The sequence below is a fragment of the Ornithodoros turicata genome, chromosome 1 (assembly GCF_037126465.1).
Source record: "Ornithodoros turicata isolate Travis chromosome 1, ASM3712646v1, whole genome shotgun sequence".
NCBI classification, from domain to species: Eukaryota; Metazoa; Arthropoda; class Arachnida; order Ixodida; family Argasidae; genus Ornithodoros; species Ornithodoros turicata.
In genome coordinates this window covers 49149324-49160669 of record NC_088201.1, presented here as the reverse complement: position 1 = coordinate 49160669, position 11346 = coordinate 49149324, and positions in this window count along the sequence as shown.

The window sequence follows — 11346 nt, the reverse complement described above, 5'->3', positions numbered from 1 at the left end:
AAGCGCTGATGAGTTAAGAGGCATCAAATTTGGTGGCCTTGCCCACGGCAAGTAAAAATTTGGGCAATCGCGCTGGCGCAAGGAACCGACGATTTTCTACTTAGAAACGAATACTCTGCTAGAATGATGCAACTATACCTCTAGTATTTAAATACATAAGTGGAAGTGTTTATCAGTTAAGAAGTATCAAAATTGGTGGCCTCGCCCACGGCAGGTAGAAATTGCGGTAACCATGCCTCACCAGTCATGTGAACCATGGCAATGCGAACGTGAACCAGACGGAGGAAAATATGGCGGTTTTGGTGCGGTGTAGGCTATAGGAAATGCATTGGGTGAGAACCTGCCTGGCTTTTGCCATTTTTTTCTACATAATGATACCGTTTGAGAAATATATCGATAAAATTTCAAGCAAATGACTATCAGTCTGCGGAGGCGCAAGAAACGTAGCCCTTTATTTTTCGACGCGATAGAAATGTTGCTCACTGAACCCTGTAAATTATCTGACGTGGTAGCAGAGCACTAGATTGCAGTAGCAGAGAATGCAGTGTACTTTTGATTGATAACAATAATAATTTTACTGATTTCGAAAGTATACCTCACAATGATGGCACATAGTTTTGCCACTATGCCACACGTGATATCCACGTGAGCATCCCAAAATAAATTGGCCGTGAAGAACAAAAAAAGACAAATTGACATGTTCAATGTGCTGATTTCCTAACATCCACAGGACAAGGCATGGCTTTATTTCTTGCTCTGCTTTTGACTTTTCAGTACTACTTATGACTGTTTGCAGTAAAAAAATCCAATATTGAACAACTTACTTTCATGTGTTCGTTTGTATTTATTTCTTTTGTAATCTTCAATTAATGTGCTGACTGCTGTACATGCATTGCACCATCGTCAGCACATTTTTTTTTATCAAGGACAAGAATTCATGTACCTCAGGTCATAAGCCCAAAGTTATTCAACCATAAGAAACTTATAGATAAGATGCTTCCAAATGTCTCCAAAGCGCGCGCCTTGTGCACGCCGCACAAAAATAATTTGCCATCAGCTTTCAATGCAATACATTTCTTAACGTTTCTCACTCTGAACATATCCTAGAATCCGCCATGCGCATGCGCGAGACGGTGGCGGGTCTTAGCGGAAATTTTCCGAAGCAAATTGTAGGCACCTGAAGCAGAAGCTATAGCATTCGAAGTAGGGCCAGTATAGGGCGCTTCAACGGACAGCAATGGCTCGAAAACCCGAACCCGACCCGGGTCAGGCACTGATTTTTTTCCCCAAGTCTGTGAACGTGCCTCACACCAGAAAACCAGAGCTTGCAGGTTGGACTCTGATCTCACAGGTATTTTGCCTTTGGCCGCGGACCGGGCTCCGGTCTAGACCCACGACACTTGTCCTCAACTTTGGCCCCAACATACGGTTTATGCAGTCCCTCATCGGTGGCAGGCATAAAAAGTGGCAAGTGCTTTAAAACGTCGCACGTTACTGTTATTTGGCAGCTCGCTGATATCAATGTTGCAACTGCATTCCTCCGTCGTAAGTGGAAATCACTTCTTCGCTTGCCGTGAAAAGTGGCAGATTCGGCGCACGCAAAAGTCTTGTATTTGCTCGCTGCTTACGATCTTCCTCTAGCTTGTGATGAAAGAATGCTTGTCCTAAGTGGACGGTGTTGCTTCCTGTTGTTGGGTCTTGATATTAGAACCAAAACAGCCTTCCATGTCCATCATGCGTGTGTGCATCACGGATACGACGAGAACATGCTCACACGCTGCGCCTACCACTTTATTTGGCGGGTTGGCCGCACGGCGGCGCACCTTTTCTCAAATGGCGGATTCCAGCAACGCAAAGGTTCCTGCGAACCAGAGTCGGGCCTAACTCGTTACAAGTAACTCGTTACTTGGTAACAGTTACTTTTTTTGGTAACGACGTAACGATTCGGTTACTTTTTAAAAGATGGAAATAGTAACGGAATGAGTTACAAAAATTGGTAACTCGTCACTGACGTTCCTCGTTCCTTTTGTTCAGCGCGGGGGAGCACATTTCGGCACCCCGTGTGGCGCAATCCGTGCAGATTTGACCTGCGTGACCCACGACCACGTGTGACTCAAAGTATTATTGCAGTCCCTCGCTGGATGTGTTGTTGACGTGCTGAATCGTCTTAAAATGCCCTTGTCTTTTCTCTTGTTTCCGTAATCTCCGACTATCACTCATTCCGTCCCAAGAATGGGCATCAATTGTGCTATGGCTACAAAAAACGCGTTTCGACTACTAGCCTTTTCTTGTCTTTGCTAAGCTTCTGAGCGCCCTAAATTATGACGCAGCCCCTCGTCTGCTTCTGAGCGCCCTAAATTATATGACGCAGCCCCTCGTCTGGGAACCGTTGGTGATCGGTGGCACGAAAAACGGTGTCTTTTCTTGTGTTTTTATAATCTCCGATCACCCCCACTTCGGAAAGAAGGGAGAAGGTCCAGGCAAGCTGATATAGACTCATGGGAAGGGGCCGAGAGACACGGAACATGAAGGACGGACGACAAATTCTCAGACTCAGCAAAAGGTTTATTAAATGACTCAGACTATATACCCAAGACGCGACGCAGAGGGGGAACAAGACAAAACGAAGGGTCACTAACAACGTTGCCACGTGTGGCGATCTCAATAGACACTCTCAGTAACTATAATTTACATTTTAGACAATAGCTTGAATTAAAAACACAGTATCTGGCATGAAGGAATGTGAGAAACGTTATTGGCTATACCATGTCTCTGCAGATTCACGGGTTAGTTAATTCCAAAGAAGCACCTCCTCATCGTTACAGGTGTATCACGGCCCAAATACGTAACGAACTTGCCCCAACGGCCTTTATTTCAGTATAAGCTCTGGGCATTCTGTCAGCATAAACCGTTGTGAATGCTCCCTTCAAATTCGCGTACGCGGTAGAGGGGACAAAAAGGGAGCCTGCTCTTCTTTTTAGGGTGGAAGCACGTGTGGTAGCATGGTCAGCCTTGGTGGACCGTACGTCAGAGTTTGGTCGAACGCTGGCGGGGCTTACTACATTCCCTGAATTTTTTACCTGTTGTTGATGTTCGAGGCATTTATTTCAACACACTCACGTAAAAATTAACATTGTACATAATACGTATGCAAATACATATATATCTACATACATATCAGAGTGGTGTTGTCATGTCAGATATGTACAACTAAAAGCAAGTGCATGTTTGGACCTGCTTGCATGATGTCCCACGTACGTCCATATATCCTAAAAAGACGTTCCCGGGATATTCGCAGGATCTACAAATGACAAAGAAGTGCTAGTCCACAGAACGTCTCGGGGATGTAAATGGGCTCTGTGGCAAAGTCCATGGGATATCCCAACGTCCGAAATAGGATATCCTGTAGACGTTTTCTGGATATATATGGTTTGCTGGGCTATAGCTGTGTGAAAGGCATCGGCCGGTACATGCTGGAAGGTAGCCAGTGTGAATAGCGCTGCTGCAACGTGGTTACTGAAGATATGTGCTGCCCATTTTACCTTCATTTTAGATGCAAATGTTAGGCTGAAATGTCCCTGAGTAAGTCTTGGCATGGATCGTATCTCCAAATGTCGGTCGATTTCAAAAGCATTTCTGATGTGTTGCCCACTCACAATGTAGTTTCCGACCTGAAAGTCATATTTGAACAACGTGTTACGACGGCACTTCAACAGGTGAGGTGTATCAAACATGAAGTACAACTTTTCGCTTTTGATGGTAACATATGGCTCTGCTGCGGTGACCAGTCTCGTAAAAAGAGAGACATTCTGGCTTCCCTGGTCCCATATGACAACTTTTGGCTTGAGGCCTGCATTCACCAGTTTGTCGTAGCACTGAAACAGACGTTTCTGCAAATCCGATGCAGATGCTGCTTTGTGTGCAAAAAAATAGCCTAAAACCTGCTTCCACGGAGTGCATATGCCCCTTGCCATAAACACCAATGCTTTGTTCGCAAGCTCTCTTTCGGTTGAGTTCCCACAGATTGCAAAGCCTTCGAAACAGTCCAGTGCTGCATTGTACAACAACTCTTTCTTGATGTGCATTTCGTCGAAGGCAATGGCACAGAGCTTGTCGGCTTCAGCGAATCTTGACACTCGTTGTTTTATGGCGTCGAAGACATCATTAGAGAAACCAGGGCGGAGTGGGATACGTCTCATCCACAGCTGCAATGACCGCACTGATGGCAGATGGAAAAGTTTGCGACAGTACCTGTACCCACGTGGACTGTGGAAGTACAAATTCGATGCAAACGTTTTGTTGGAGGAAGACCAGCGGCGCCCAAATTTACTCAAAGTCCTCATTTTTAGCTGCGCCTCAATGAAAGCTGCAACAGTGCCCGACACATGTTCTTTCAGGCTCTGCACCAGATCCCGGACCGTTCTTGACCGCTGGCGTCGCTGCAGATCCCTGTGCAGTCTTTTATTGCGAGCCTGAAGGCTGTGCACCTTTCGCCGCAGCTCTTCCACCTTGCTCCTTGGGTTTGCAATCTCGTGTTGCATCACACGCTGCTGAGGGAGATATTGTTCCTCCATGCCTAGGAATGATGACAAAAGAAAGGTGACGAATTGCACTCATCGTGAAAACAAAGCAACTCATGGAGCACACATACCTGCAGCTTGCGGAGGTGGTCCTGATGGCCGTGGTAGGACATAGTCGACTGCAGGTGCACAGGCCCTGCTTGCATAGCAGTGGTCGTGAAGGGAGGCTTCAGACGGCACGGCGCTCGGTAATGTGCTGGGGACTTCTGTCCCACTCCCTGTCATGCAATGCAAGGTAGTGTACTAGTGCAAGGTAGTGCACTGTTAACTTCAGTGTATGCCAGCGTTTTCATGTCATCGTACCTGTACTATCAGGGTGATGATGTTCCTGAAGGGGGGATTGGGGTGATCCAGTGCTTCCTGTACCACCTTCTGCCCGCACAGTTTGACCACAGGCAGGTCTACTTTGCACAGAGATAACAGCATGTTGTCTGCTGCCCTCAGCAACACTTCTGTCTTGTGCTATATAGTGTCAGGAATACATGCATCTGTTTTACTCCTTCTAAGGCCACACAGATATGAAGACATTGACATAGAAAATACTGGTCAGTTCTATGTTCTTACTGGCCTCATACTTACCAGCACTATGTGACGCGCGCTTCAGTGTTGGCATTGCATCCCACCGGAGCCTTCCTGTCCACAGAAACGCAGACGGCGCAAAGTGTTGTGAACAGAGCACTCTGGAGTGCCAATGAAGAAGAGAACTGCTGTGCACTTCCACGTCACAAAACTCCAGCCACGCTCTGCACCTGTGAAATGATTCCGATTGTAAGTTACAGAAAAATGTATGAAGGATATTATAAAAGAACTGGCCAGTATGCCAAGCTTGCATCACAGTACAACACCAAGCATCAGAGCTCACTGCCACACCACCTTCAAATGCACTAACACCAAATGCAAACATTCGAGCAGAAGCAAGCAAGCCCAATATCATGCAACAAGCTAATGCATCTACGTGAGGCGCAGTCGTGCACACTGTTCAAATTCGCACGCCCAATAGGAGAAGCAGCAACGCACGTGCTTATATTTTATGTGTTTACCATCTCAGTTCATGTTGACCAATGCCGACGACAGGTGTTCACGAAGCTTCAGCGCTGGAAATCAGACAATATAATTTATGCACCAGAAAACTATTACGTCTACTGGCTTGACAGTTTTTGTTTTTGTGGTTTAGCATAGGCATAACATTCAAAGCTAACTACTTGAAGTATGCGACTATATAGTAACCCCAGACGTACATCAATGCACGTAAAATGCTTCTTGAAATAACAATGCTTTTTCAGCTGCTCACCTTGCGGGCTCCCGAGGAAAACGGTGGAAAGTTATGCCGCTTGTAGTGTCGTCAGCGACACAGTCTCCTCTGCCGTTCAGAAAGCAGCGCCTGTGCGCGTATCTGGGCATGGCCCACATTGCGGCCCATGCCTTTAGCAGGGCCTGCAATAAGGAATATTTTTACGTGTCACGCTTCTGTGCTGGTTGTCCAGCTTACCTTGAATTCCAAAATATGCGCCTGTCTAACTCGAGTGTTCTTCGACCATATCGCAATAAATACGCGCAAATACCCAAAGCAGTCCGTACGGATCAACACACGGAGAAACGTGAGAAATCGCACATGCGCAGCCAGCGTAGGGTAGCAGGATACGGAAACTCACTTACTTTGCACGACTTTGACGTACGCATACAGCAGGCAAAGAGGTAGTTTTTCCGATATTGAATAGCCGAGTAAGTCATTAGTACACACATAACTTATCTCATCGATGTAAAAAAAAGTTGTTTACATTCGTATTTGTCCTGGCAACACCCAGGTTCGCTCGCGCATCAAAATACCAGGGTTACCAGGCCAGATTTCGTATTTTTTCCCGCCTTCGCTGCCAATTTAGATTTACCTTGGCAAATCTACGGCAGTACGAACACTTACACGGCAGCGGACACCTACCAGCGCTGGTGCTAAAGTCTGAGGAATACTTCATTGATGAAAATACACCTATGATTTTGTAATATGGATATGTGAAATAAGATCACGGAGTTTGAGCCCCGTTCCCCTTTCTCCTGTTGCGCCCTGAGAGGTCGCGGTTTACAAAATCGCTTCGAAAACGGCACTCGCGAAGGCCAAAAGCCAATTTCATCAACATCAGCGCTTAATATCATCTGATACAAAAATGATATCAATGATGTCCTGAGCTGATTTTGTAATATGGATATGTAAAATTAAGATCGCGGAGTTAGAGCCCCGTACCTCTTCCCCTGTTGCACCCTGAGAGGTCGCGCTTGACAAAATCGCTTCCAAAACGGCACTCGCGAGGGCCAAAAGCCAATTTCATGAACTTCGGCGCTTAATATCATCTGATATAAAAATGATATCAAAGATGTCTTAAGCTGATTTTGTAATATGGATATGTGAAATTAAGATCGCGGAGTTTGAGCCCCGTACCTGTTTCCCCTGTTGCACCCGGAGAGGTCGCGCTTGGCAAAATCGCTTCCAAAACGGCACTCGTCAGGGTAAGATAGCAAATTTCATAAACTTTCGCGCTTGATATGATGTGAAATATAAATATGATGTGAAAAATAAAATCAAATATGTCCAAAGCGACCTAAACGATTTGTATCATGGTGTCAAAGAGATATCAACGGCTATGCTATGACTATGCCCTTCTACTGGGATTGTAAGAGAGCCGACCGCAAAGTTGGGAAAAGGTGGCAGCAAAGCCCTTTGAAACGTGCGAAACCCTTTTAACCATGGTGCCCAGGCAAACCTGTTTCCCATGTTGCACCTTGAGGGGTAGCGTTTGACAAAACAGCCTCCGTGACATGCACTCTGATCAGTGGCGGCCCTCCACCAACCACCCGTTCCCCAAAGGCTAGGTTACACATTAGTTTTCCTCCTATCTCGTCCCCAATTACTCGCCGCTTGGGCAACGAAACTCCCCCCAAGCCTGGGTCTGGGTCCACAGTGCACAGTCGTACAGTTTAATATAAAAGCGATATATAATGTAAAACGGTAGTAGTATAGTTTAAGACGGCATAATAACCGTTACGTACAACGACCACTTTTTCTAATCCAATTCTAAGCCAAAATCCAGTTCTAAGCCAACACAATCCACTTTTAATCCGGCACAAGCCAAATCCAAAGCCATCTGATTGGGCGCCATTAGCCCCGCCAAAATTCACGTTGATTGGTCCACGCCAAGCCCACTGATCATTCATTGGACAATCGTAGCTCTGCTCCTTTATGCTAATTAGTTGGCTTGGCTCCGCCCACTTCACGTTGATTGGCGCACACCGAGACTACTGATCGTTGATTGGTTGATCGTAGCTCCACCCCTTTATGCTAATTATTTGGCTCCGCTCACTTCACGTTCATTGGACCATGCTGAGCCCGCTGATTGTTGATTGGTTCACCATAGCTCCGCCCCTTTTATGTCAATTACTTGACTCCGCCCACTTCATGCTGATAGGTGCACGCCGACCCTGCTATGCTAATTAACCGGCTCCGCTGATTGGTCCTACTCTCAAGGCGCTCCGATTGGCTCGCCTTCACCAGCGCAACGGCAGCCCCGCTGCGGCTTTATCTCAGATGTTCAAACTTACCTATCTACTGGCTCCGCCCACTTCACACCGATTGGTCCATTCTGAGCCTACCGATGGCTGGCCCTGATTGGTCCACACTAAGGCTACCGAACAGTGATTGGCTAATCTGAATTTGTCGCTCCTAAGTCGGTCCAATCTCATATGTCCAAGTTTACCTCGTGCCACCAGATGGCACGACTCAGGTGCATCAACTCCGCGCTGTTCCACTTTGAGGCGTCACACGAGCGAGAGAACTTCGTCGAGATGTGCTGCCACATATTGCGCTCCTGTTTCACCGCAAACAAGTTGCGGGACATCATACGCAAAATCTTGGATGAGTACTTGTCGGCTTACAGGGAGCAATCACTGCGCGAGCTTCAGGAACTATGTCAGGAAGAAATAAGAGTCCTGGAGACTATTATCAGTCGCGCTAGGAGCTATGGATGAAAATAAAGATGCATCACACCTCGCTACACAGTCTGCTCAAGTTATTCCACGATGCCCATGCAGTTCCAGCATCCCGCTCGAATTCTCATCTCCGGCGTGTCCATGTGTGGGAAGACAGTGCTCACGCAGAATATAATGAGACACCATGAGTTATTTAGCATTCCAGCGCAGAAGATATTCTACGTACGAAAGTATGCAGCCGGCTGGGAAAAGGATTTCGACGGCGTGGAGTTATGGACAGGATACTCGCAGATTGGGATGTGTGATATCCCACTCTCATAGTTATTGATGATCAAATCACGGAAAAGAGGGTTCTATCGGAGGTAGAGTCGCTGTTTGTGCTTGGTAGCCACCATAAGAATGCGTCCATGATCCTGATCACACAAGCCTTGTTCTATCACAACGCCGCTTTTCGAACGATATCGCTGAACGCCAGTTATATCATATTGTTCCGGAACGCTCGGTCCGTACAACAGATCGAAACCTTCGGACGTCAAGTATTCGGGAAGCAGGGGCTCCCCTATTTTCTCAACGCATATAACCAGTCGACGAAGAAGGCGCACGGTTATTTAGTTGTGGATCTTCACTCGCAAACACCTCCCTCTCGTAGCCTGCGAACAGGTTTTTTACCGCACGACCGGCAGTTCCTGTTTACACCCGCGAAATGACGGCCGATCTTAGAAGACATCTCACGCTCCTCAAAGTATTGGCCACCAGCAAACCGATGCACCGCGCAGAGTTACTTAAAGAGCTCAGCTGCGACGACATTCGGATCCTTTCGGAAATCTGTCTGAACAGTCTACGTGGAAATATCCCACTTTCGACGGAACTTCATAAAAACTTGAAGAAACACAAAAAAATCCTCCGCTTTATCGCTTACAAGTCATTTCATAAATGCCCCCGGCGGTTGAAGAAATATATTAGGCAACAACAAGGTGGTCTCATTCCCATACTTCCATTGCTCCTCTCAGGGCTATCAAGTCTCGTGGCTGGAGTCGCCGGGCGAGCGACATCCAAAGCCATCGGTCATGGCTCATGGAATAGAAATAGGTGAAGTTCTGAAATCTAACGGTTCAGACGACGTAAAGGTGGGCAAAATATTGGAAGCCCTCTATTACTTGCTGAAGCGCGCTCACTATAATCCTCCTCCCCCTCCTCCTCCTCTGGAACCTGTCCATTCGGCTCCCGAACCGGAACCCAATCAATTCGATTTTAATCTTCTACCCTCCGGCGTTGATAAAGCACGCGCGAAATCTGTGCAAAAAGAATTGAAGAAAGTTGTCACCTGGCAGGCGGATAATGTATAGAGGGAAGCGAATCAATCGCTCAAACATTGTGGCCCTTGTGAGCTACTTAGCACGTCGTAGCGCACTCATCAAGAAACCCAGTTGGTACAAAAAGTATCGAAAATTATAAGCACTCTGAAAATGCACCGCATTGCTCACTGGAGCAAATATGGGGCCCTATAGAAAGATCAAGGAGAAAGGGTTAGGTGGAGTCGATCGGTACCGACAGTATCACAAGCTCACGCGCCGAGAAGCCGTGGAACAGCTGAAAAAAGAAGATGCTTATACCCTTCACAAGCCAGTAAAGAAAAAATTTAGGCGGCACTTCATCATCGCAACTCACATGAGGGATTTATATCAGGCTGACCTTCTGGATATGCGTAAATATCAGAAATTTAACAAGGGCTTCAGGTACATCTTAACAGTCATAGATACGCTATCGAGGTACCTGTACATGGTCCCCATTCGCACAAAGCGCCGCAAGACGTAAAGAAAGCTTTCCAACGAGTTTTCCGTCATGAAATTCCGAAGAATCTCCTCACGCATCTCGGAAGCGAATTTTGGGGTTCCCCCGTTCGTCAGTATTTTCAGTCACCACTAAATCACTATAGCACGCAAAGCGGAATAAAGGCGGCCTCCTGTGAACGCGTGCAGAGAACAATTAGAGGAAGAATAGCCAGGCATTTCACTAGTACAGGGAAGTTTAATTATATCAACACGCTGCTGAAGCTAGTGGCCGACTATAACGACTCAGTACACTCCGTCACGGGCGAAAAGCCGAAAAACGTGAAAGCCGGAAATAGCTCTGTTCAACAGATTGAATCGTAAGGCGACCCCGCGCGAGAGCAAGTACAAAGCAGGGCACCAGGTTAGGCTCGCGTTAGATCGCGGTGTGTTCGCCAAAGGCTACGATCAAATGTGGACGGCCGAAGTGTTCGAGGTGTTGTGAACGAGAAAGACCGATCCACCCGTAGTATACGTGAAAGATTCGACGGGAAAAGAAATACTGGGATCATTCTACGAGCAGGAGCTGCAGCCCGTCCACCATCTTTCCTCGTACGATAAGCGACTCATATCCGCGGTGATTAGAAAGAAGAAAATTAACGGGGTATTGCACTACTTGGTTCGTTGGTTCGGATACGCCAAAGATCACGATTCTTGGGTGCCCGTCAGCGATGTCAGAAAATGAATTTTACGTGTATCTGCTCTCGAACGCCAGCATGGACCTGCACCCGTCCAACACGCTGAATGACTTCACGATCGCGTTAGATAAGCCGCTACACCTGGATGATTCTACGTCGTCGGTCTAGAGGGATTTTCCATTCCCAACCGCTTCCTGAACGTGAACCAAGCACCGGATAACCTGATAACGCTATCAACGGAGAAGTGGCAAACAAAACAGCTCACGGTCGAAGACACGGACACGCTATTCAATAAAATATTCCCCGAATATGGGTTAGAGTGGA